A 9,893-nucleotide genomic window follows, 5' to 3' on the forward strand; every position below is an offset into this window, starting at 1 on the left:
AGCTGCCCAAAATGACAAAGAGAGAAGCAGCTCTTCATGACATAATATTTGGGCTAGGCATAGAAAAGGGGGCAAACAGGAAGAAAACATCCAGGCTGCAGTCTTGCATATTAATCTGATTTGACTGCTCACCTGGTACAAAGATGCCATAAACCCAGTTTAAGGAGCTGGCTAGGCCTTTTGCCCTCAAAATGTGGAATCTCTGCATGACAAGGAGGCTACATTGGCGGCATTTGCCTTCTGAGGTACCTCATATTGAAATAGTACTGATGATGTTGAAGAAGGACACCTTCACTTTCTCTTTCAGGGATCCCCTAGAGTTTTAGGTACAATTGTGAATGGCTGCAAAACACTCTAAGGGCCTAGAATTGCACCTAATCGATCCCATGTGGGATGGAAAATTAAATTATAGCAAAACAAGCAGGGCATTTCTCTCCCTAGGCTGGCAGCCAAGTCCAGATGAACTCTGCTTAATGTTAAGTAATGTATTTGGTGGAGTCAAGGCATCTCCTTTTCACTCTTCTCTTGTGGAACTTGTCCAAGGACTGAAAATCAGAGGGGGATCAGAGGTTAAAAAATAAAAAAAAATCAATAGCAGCTCAAAAAGCTATCTTGTAACCTGAGTGGCTGTGAAATGGATTTCTGCTGAATTTCACTATGTTAAGACTAATGAGATTTTTTAAAAGTTATTTCTGTTAAAATAATTACCATCACAAACTATGTGGAAGCCATCTCTTTATATATCTTGATACAGGTCATCAGTGCTCCCCAGTTGTTTTTCTGGCTGATCAGTTTTATTCAGGTCCATGCAATTAAATGCAATGAGTATTTAGTTCACAACAGCTCTCCTGAAATTCCCTTTCTTATGCCTCTGGGAGGCTTGGGAGACTGTTCTTGGAGGGGGTGTTGCTCTTTATTGCTTAGCGACCAAAATGCCAGCATTCTTAAAACCTGGAACATAATTTAAATGTGAAAAGGGGTGGGTAGACCTGGGAGAGAAGCTTCTTCTGAGGCTAAAATTAGACCAGAATGTGTTGGTGGGAAAATAAAGCTGAAGAAAGCTCACTTTTTCAAGCTAAGATGTTAATGTACTGGTCCTAAAGGGGACATTTGTGAAGAGGAAAATACACTGCAAGACTTCATCATTCTAGTACAAAATAAACAGGAATTCTAAGGTGAGGGATGTAAACACACATGTGAGAAATATTTCTAATCTCATCAAAAAAATTGTGTTGCTGAAAATTCCTATAAATGCCTTGTGTGACTGTTCAAATTCACTTCAACCATATTGCTTCAGGTGAAATCTGATAGTAACTCTAATATTGATAAAAACAACATTTTATTTGGCAACAATCTTTAAGTGATCATTTGCTGCCTTGTTTGATTATGACTGTTAGATGATGACTTACCTAAAAAATAAAATAAATTAAAAGGTGAATTGAAAATCAGCACTGTTAACACTCTAAATTTTATGTCCTTTGACATGCACAGAACCCATTTCTTTCACCGTCACAGTTTTCCTGTGGAAGAAGAGGCAACTGAAAGCAGAGCAAGAAGGCTGTATGATGAATCTGCATCTTGACCCCATTCCATAATAGGGGGAACGGTTGGTGCAATATAAAGGAAATGCATTTATTTTTCTCACTAGGATTTTTCATTTTTCCTCTTAGTTTCTCATCATCCTCTTGGGCCCATTTCATCTAACCCTGCTATGCTTTTACCTAATTAGATCTTCACATTTGCTGCATTGCATCTGAGGAAGAATCAGACATTAAACCACCAATTTTTATACAGGCAGAGGTGTGTGTGTGTGTGTGTGTGTGTGTGTGTGTGTGTGTGTGTGTGTTTGTTTGTTTAAACTGTATCCAAGTTTGAATGAAGCCCCTAAGCATTACCGTACTTTACTAAATAAAGATCTGTACGTCAGAAATAATTACACTTGTTTTCTCTTTTAGGGCTCATATGTTGTTTTTTTAAAGAAAGGAAGGAAGGTTTTTAAGAAGACAAAAAGAGAGAGAAAAAGGGTGACCTAAAATATTTATGTACATTGGAAACAGGAGTCAGGGACTTTGATTTCTGGATTTAAATAGTCACAGCTGCACCTATACCCTTGTTATATAATACATTGCCCCCCCCCACTCCATGCACCCTTAGCTGGCTCTTCTTCAGAGATCCACTGTCATTAATTTGTCATTCTTGCTCACTCTCAATTCCTAAACCTCCCTCTCAAGAGGACACAACTACCTCACAGAGCTGACGCACTCTAGGCAAATGCCTGCATGTCATGAGGCATCTGGAGACCTGCCTCCTCTCACATTGTGGAACAAATATGTGTTAAACTGACAGGGGTGTCAGGGTAATCATAGGAAGCTGTTGTAGTATGGCACGGCAAGACATTTCATTGATTCGGACTCTTCTTCCCACATTCAAATAAATTCCTGGAGGACCAAGCTGTTACTGACTATTATGAAGCAAATCCTCTGTAACAACACAACTAACCCACCCACCCCCCCCACTTCTCCTCCTTGTGCAGCTCTCTTGCTGAAAGCATTCATAACAGCATTTCTTCAGCCATATGATAAAAAAAATTCCCCTCCTTGTGGTTACGTAGAAATTTGATTTGCACACAACACTTGATTAAACATGTTGGAAAAGAAATGTGGCAAAATCTGTTACTCCATCCAGGCAGCTGAATTACAGGCTTTGTTTGGCATGCTAAACAGCCTCTTGTGCAAACATGTGCTGTTCAGTGCTGAGGCAGATTTCTAATGTGCTTCTGGCCTGCACAGTGGCTCTGACAGAATGACGGCAGGATAACTGAAGCCACTGTGCTGATTTTTCATTTTACCATATCAAGGTTAAAATGTGGTGACTTCCAATGAAATATGCACACTTATGAGATAAAAATATAGTTAGTTTTAAAGGTTCCCATGCACCAGTCCATAAATGTGTCCTGATTTCCATCATTCAGGCTTTCCCCTTATTACATATAACAGGAACTGGGCACAGGCTGTTGTATCAATTGCCTTATAGTCTGTTCTTATTTTAATTTCTGTGTCCTGTAATACGTAAAGATTCTGATTTCTGCTGGTGAATATTTTCAGAAGTGACTAAAAAGGGCGAGAGAGAATCTAATAATGACACACATAAAAGCAAAAGCTGACACATACTTGCTTCTCCCTTCTGAGAGGTCATTCTTAAGAGTACTGGGGCACAGACCCATGACACAAATTTGCCTCCGGGAAAATTAAGATGGCACTGTGCTTTGCAGTGCAGCCAACCACACAGTAAGGCACAGCACAGACACATCCATGGGTCAGGGGATCAAGACCACTGGGCAGCCACACCTCGCAGAAATATTTATATGCAAATATTTATATATCATATACCTTTCACCTTGTTGTGCACACAAATGAAACAAGTACAAACAGACCCAGAAAGAATGTAATGGCATGGTAAAGACCAGTCTGACTCCATCCATTGGCTAGATAAGGAACAGCTGCTCCAATGCTTACTCTTTCCTTTTCCTTCCCCCTTCTTTTTTCCCTTTCATATTGTGTCTAGTAGACTGTGAGCCTGTGGGCCGGATCCTTTAATATCTGTTCAGCACTTTAAAATATTAGATGCTTTATTAGTGTATAATCATCACCATTATCGTTATTTTCACTGGATGTGAAGCACTCTGGATGACAAATGGATTCATTCATTTATTTGCTATTGAACAAAGGCTGCAGTAAACTAAATGATATTTGTCTTCACGTGCTTTTAATCATTTGTTGCTTAATTTATTTTGGAAAGGAGTTGATTTTCCTAGCAGTACATTGTGATTGGTTACTAGGCAAACGTAATTGAAAGATACAGAACACAAAAAGAATTGGCTAGAAGTAACCAATGCTGTGGAGTATGTCACATGTGCATGTTCATCCCTTGGTGTCTGCAGTATGTTTTATCATTTTATCCAGTGCTATTTTTCTAGAAAAAGAGATGCCGGAACTAACCATGAACGCCTCCCTTGTAATGACAATGGCCGGAACTGAGAGGTGCCGGAACTAAGTTCTGGTGAGTTCCAGCTGAAAAAAAGCCCTGATTTTATCATATAAATATTAACCAATGAGGTCCTTGTCAGCCATGGTAATCAGAGTTTTAATAGAAAGGTGGGGTATTAATACTGCAAACAGAGCCAGTGCAAAACTCACAATTGTCGGACAGGATGGCTTCTACAAGAGCTGCCCTGATAACCAGGGTTCACGCACTGCATTACTGCTAAAGCTGTACTGAACCCAACTTCATTGGAAAAGTACCGGTAGCTTTAGTAAACTCTCTGCATGCATTCTAGAGGTGCCATAGCTGCTCCATAGCTAATGGCAAGATTTGCACTTTAAGCAGGGATTAAACCACTTGTTATGTATAATGTCTGTCTGCTATCCAGGCTTAAAGCATTTTCTCTGAGTGCAGAATGAAATTTCAAGTAAATCTCTTAATTAAGTTATAAGCTAAAAGCATTTAAAATGTGAGCCCTTCTTACATATTTTAGTGCTTAATCTTTTATTTTTCTTTCAGACACTTTTAGCAAAGAAACTCATTACTTTTTTTAAAAAAGGACATCAATAGATTCCAAAGCTGAAATGCTCCCTTACATATCATTGCATTACTTATAATCTTTTACAGCTGGTTTTAGACTACTGCAATATTTTCCATGCTTTCCCATCAGTTCCCCTTACTGTGTAGTTTGATTACCACACTTCAGCACCGGGCTGACAGAGGGATTGTGTCTTTTTCTTATATGAAATGATAGATGTGTACAATATACTTCATCTGGATGGGAAGGTGAAGTCTAAGAGACTGAGCTGGGATCAGGAAGTTCAAATTTCACCTCTGCCGTGAACTTACTGCTTGGCCTTAGACAAGCTGCCCTCTCTCTCTCTCTGAGTTTCAGACCTAATTCTGCATTATGAGGGTTCTAGTAAGGATTACATGTGAATAACTTTGAACAACTGAAAGCGCTGTACTGTACAAATGTTTATTATGACAATAGTCATGATCTAAAGGTGCTAAAAACAATCTAGGAATCATATCTATGTTTTATCTATTCAGTTTGTAAACCCATATGTATTCCTGTTTGCTGAGCCGATTAATTTACTTAACAATTCTGAGAAGATAATTTCAGACCCAGGGAGTGACCCACGTGAGTGTCCCATTTTAAAATGTTAGCAGCTTTCTGGGCAAAGGACTAGGGTGACTTTTGCAATCATTTCCAGTCCTGCAGTTATTACTGTAGGAAGATGTTCCATAGTTGCATTGTTCTCCTGATTTGGATGATTTCTCTCCTAGTACTTTCTCCTTGTGTATTTCATCTGCATTGCCTTTTTTAGTGTACAGGTGAAACTCAAAAAATTAGAATATTGTGGAAAAGTCCATTTATGTAAACATTTGTTTTCATTAGCTACTGGAGTTTAATATATGAGATTGACTCATGACATGCAAAGTGAGATATGCCCAGCCTTTATTTGTTATAATTGTGATGATTATGGTGTACAGCTGATGAGAACCCCAAATTAACAATTTCAACTTTGGGGTTTTCATCCGCTGTATGCCATAATCATCACAATTATAACAAATAAAGGCTTGACATATCTCGCTTTGCATGTCATGAGTCTATCTCATATATTAGTTTTACCTTTTAAGTTGAATTACTGAAAGAAATGAACCTTTCCACAATATTCTAATTTTTCGAGTTTCACCTATATATAGTGAATATTGGCAATTTGATGGTCATCATCAAACATTCGAAGTGCTGTCACCTACATGGTGGCCCAAATTTATTTTCTTTTGCTCCAGAGGGTAGAAGCCAAGTCAATGGATTTGAATTACAAGAAAAAGGAATTAGGGTAAATGTTAGGGAAGTGCAAGGTGCTTGAAAATGGATCAGTCTCTTTGACTGGACTTAACCGACCAGGGCTCCTTTACCTTACCTTTTGCCTCGTGGACTTTGCTATAAGTTTTTAAGCAGGCCTAGGGGACCTGGGACCCTCCAGATGCTGTTGAATGACAGCTCCCATCATCACTGCCCATTGGCCATGCTGGCTAAGGCTGACAGAAATTGGAGTCCAACAACATCTTGGCTCTCTGGCTCTCTTTTAAGGAGAGGCTGGACACCTGTCAGGGGTTCTGTAGTAGTGGGCTTCCTGCATTGGCAGCAGGTTGAACTTGATGACCTTTGAGTCAGTTATTGAAGTCCATTTGAGGTAGTGGTGGTTGATTAATTCCATATGGTTGATTTATTTTAAAAAAATAGCAAGGGAACTGGCAGTGGGGACAACTTTACTGCAGACAGAATGCTGTGAAATAGGGAGTATATTACCGTAACTTCTTTTTTATCCTTTCTGGATTAATGAAATGACTCATCTGCATAATTATGAGATGCAAAAAGCTGGAGGTGGGATACATGTTTTTGCCAAAATAACCTCCCTCTCTGCTTCCAATCCCATCCACGTGATGCGACTGTTACTTGTAACAGTAAATGCAGGAGGTTAGATTTTCAGAGAGCTAGCTGTGTTAGTCTGTTGCAGTAAAAACAACAGAGTTTATTATAGTATAAGCTTTTGTGGGCTACAGGCCACTTCATCAGATCCATGAAGTATAATCCCAAATTGGCAGGCATTACAAACACACATGGCTGAGGGGGAGATTGATGGAGAGTGAGGTCAAAGGAAAACAAAATGCAAAAAGATCTGAAGTGATAATTATGTAAAAGCAAACTAGGGGGGCAACTAGCTGGCGACAACACAAACATCCTGGCAATACTAACATATGGAGCATGATAAAAAAAATGCAATCTGGATTCAAGTCACAGATCACAGATTTGGATTTCTTGAGAAAAACGCACTTCAGCAGTTTCCCACTGCAGTCTCCCTCTGAAGTTCCTTTGTTCAAGAATGGCAAGCTTAAGATCAGTTTCACCAAGGCCTGGTAGGCTGAAAAGTGCTGGTTTCTGGATATTCTAATTTCTGATATTAGATTTCTGCATATTTATTCCCCCCCCAATACTGAATGATTTAATCTATGCAGAATGCAGAAGGGCTTTGCTGGCATACAATGGCATATATGTCATTGAAAAGTGAGCAGATGAATAAACTCATAATATGGATGGCATCATTGGGCCCTCTGATGGGTCCTTTTTGCCCAAGTAGATAAGATGACAAAGTTGGCATCTGGTGGTGGACGTCCCCCAGCCCAAAGCCACCTTCCCAAAGCCGGGTAAGGGAAGCGCAGGGCATTGGGAAGGACTTGTGAGGCTTTGGCAAGGTCCTAGAGCCCTCCTACCTCCTCCTCAAAGCTGGGCAAGCAGAAATTAGGCTTTAGGAAGATGGTGGGAAGTGTCCCATTGGCCCCTGCACCCTGGTTGTGCTGCCCTAAATCTGCCTCTGTTCTGGTCCCTGTGTAATCTCTGTTATGTGGCTTGCTATGGTAGGGTTGCCAATATGTCCTCTTTTTTCCAGGGCACATCCTCTTTTTCATGGGTAGAGTTGTCATAGCGATCCATAGTTAAAAGTAGAAGTCGGCAAATTGTTCTCCTTTTTGCTCTTCAAAGTATGGCAACCCTACCCGGTGAGTAGTTGCTTTAGTTTGCGGCTATTTATAAGAAAGAACATGAGTTGGGGGGAAATCTCCTAAAGTAGGGAGTCTCCCATACTCATGGAAGTTCCCTGTGTGATTTAGAATAATGGAAGAAATGTAGTGTTCATTAAAATTTCTTTATAGTTGCATGATACTGTGAGAGGGAAGAGTAACTGTGCAGGCTCAATGATGATACATTTTACTGGTTTTAGTTGGGAGCCGTAAGTGACAACAAGCGATGTTTTCTCATTCTCTCTGTCCAGTGGTACAGTAGACTATTCCTGGATACCAGAGTTTGCTTTTTTACTTCAAAATCAGGGCTCTATTCAACCTGGAGGATTTCTGTAAGAGCTGTTCTTGGGAGCTCAGTGTAATCAGTGGTGTATTCAGATACACACAGATTTATTGGGCGGAGGGGAGGCATACTTTCCTGTTCTGTAGGACTGTGGCCAAAAATAAGGGATCAGTATGTGGCCTATGCAATTATAGGGAGGTTTTTAATGAACAATGCAAAATGGCTGATATCGGCAACAAAAAAAAGAGGTGATGGTACTCCATACTGGCATGTATTATCACAAAACCCACCCGTTGTAGCCACCTAAATTGTGCATGTGGAATGACTTGTGCGAGCACAAAAGAATAATAGAATTGTAGAGCTGGAAGGGACCTCAAGGATCATCTAGTCCAACTCCCAGCAATGCAGGAATCACAACTAAAGTTCACCTCCCTCTCCTCCTTCCTGAGGGGAGGCACAAAAGGAGAGAACAGGCAGGAGATTATCTGTTGCATTCATAGAAGCCATTCTACCTGTGCAGTGATTTTGCATGAAACCCTGTAAGATTTGAGTGTGTGCCGCCCTCCTGAGTGTGTTTGCTATTTTGACTGGACAAAACAAAACAAAATGACTTATGAATACACATCAATTTTGAGGGTATTTGGAGAACAGAAGTGCCCAGAGAAAGAGAAGGAGGAGTTAAATTAATGTAGAAATGGTAAACGAACAGGAAAATTACAGGAAACAACGGTGATCCAAAATGCTGCCAGAAAAACATTGGGGCTGATTCATAAGTTATTCAGAAGTATAAACAGACATATCAAAATTTGACATTATAGAGGTATGGGCCTGAATAATGCAATGTTATCTTTTCAAATCAATAGACCAAATGACAGGTTCTAAAATTAGCCACGGATGTATCCCAATCACAAAGTAAGATCTGAAATAAAATGCTGCAAAAATAATAATCCAGGATCCCAGAAGCTTACAGAGCGGAGCATTTGTTTGTACTGCCCTACAAACACTGTAGTGGAAAAGACAGGAAGCTGCTGGTTTTTAAAGTTTTTTTTTAAGAGTGTCATAGTTGCAATAACTGACAATAACAAAATTGGTATTGTATAGCACCTGGGACTCAGCTATACAGCTGCAGATAAAATGTTTTAAGTGTGTTTTAAGTACAATATACAATGTGATGGTCATGGTGAGCCTTATGGAAAATTCAATGTATTTTTAAAAATTCTTTTTTAAAAAGCATTTCCAGAACGTTTTTATATGTGTGTTGGTTCGACCCTAGTCAGTCATTTCCTGTTTGGTAAAAGTACCGGTAATAACAGAAGAGGTCAAGGGGTACAGCCCAAAAATTGATATAGTTAGAAAATAAGATGTTTAAAACTAGATGTTTTGTTGTCACTCAAGAAACCTACAATGTAACACCTTGTTTACAAGAGACACTGACCATAGACTCTGGCAAAGCAATTACATAAATATGTATTTCATTCTGCTATGCCTGCTTTTTGCACAGGCCTTTATTAACACCACCAGTCGTCTGTGTCCCCAGGAGTCCTGGATCTATATGCAAAATGCATACAGAGCCATGTGTGCTGTCAAAGCTGATTGTGTGCCAACCATATGATGTACCACTACTTCATCAATAAATTGAAACAACCTTCTCATAGAATATAAAGGACCCACCAGAGTAACCATAACATTATCTGCATAAAATAACTCCCCCCCCCAATCTTTATTCAACACTACACAGTTTGAAAGGGACGCAGGTGGCACTGTGGTGTAAACCACTGAGCCTTGGGCTTGCCAGTCAGAAGGTCAGTGGTTCGAATTGCTCGTTCCCAGCTCCTGCCCACCTAGCAGTTCAAAAGCACATCAAAGTGCAAGTAGATAAATAGGTACCACTCTGGCAGGAAGGTAAACAGAGTTTCCGTGTGCTGCTCTGGTTTCGTCAGAAGCGGCTTAGTTATGCTGGCCACATGACCCGGAAAAACTG

This window comes from Lacerta agilis, chromosome 2 (genome assembly GCF_009819535.1).
Source record: "Lacerta agilis isolate rLacAgi1 chromosome 2, rLacAgi1.pri, whole genome shotgun sequence".
Classification (NCBI taxonomy): domain Eukaryota; kingdom Metazoa; phylum Chordata; class Lepidosauria; order Squamata; family Lacertidae; genus Lacerta; species Lacerta agilis.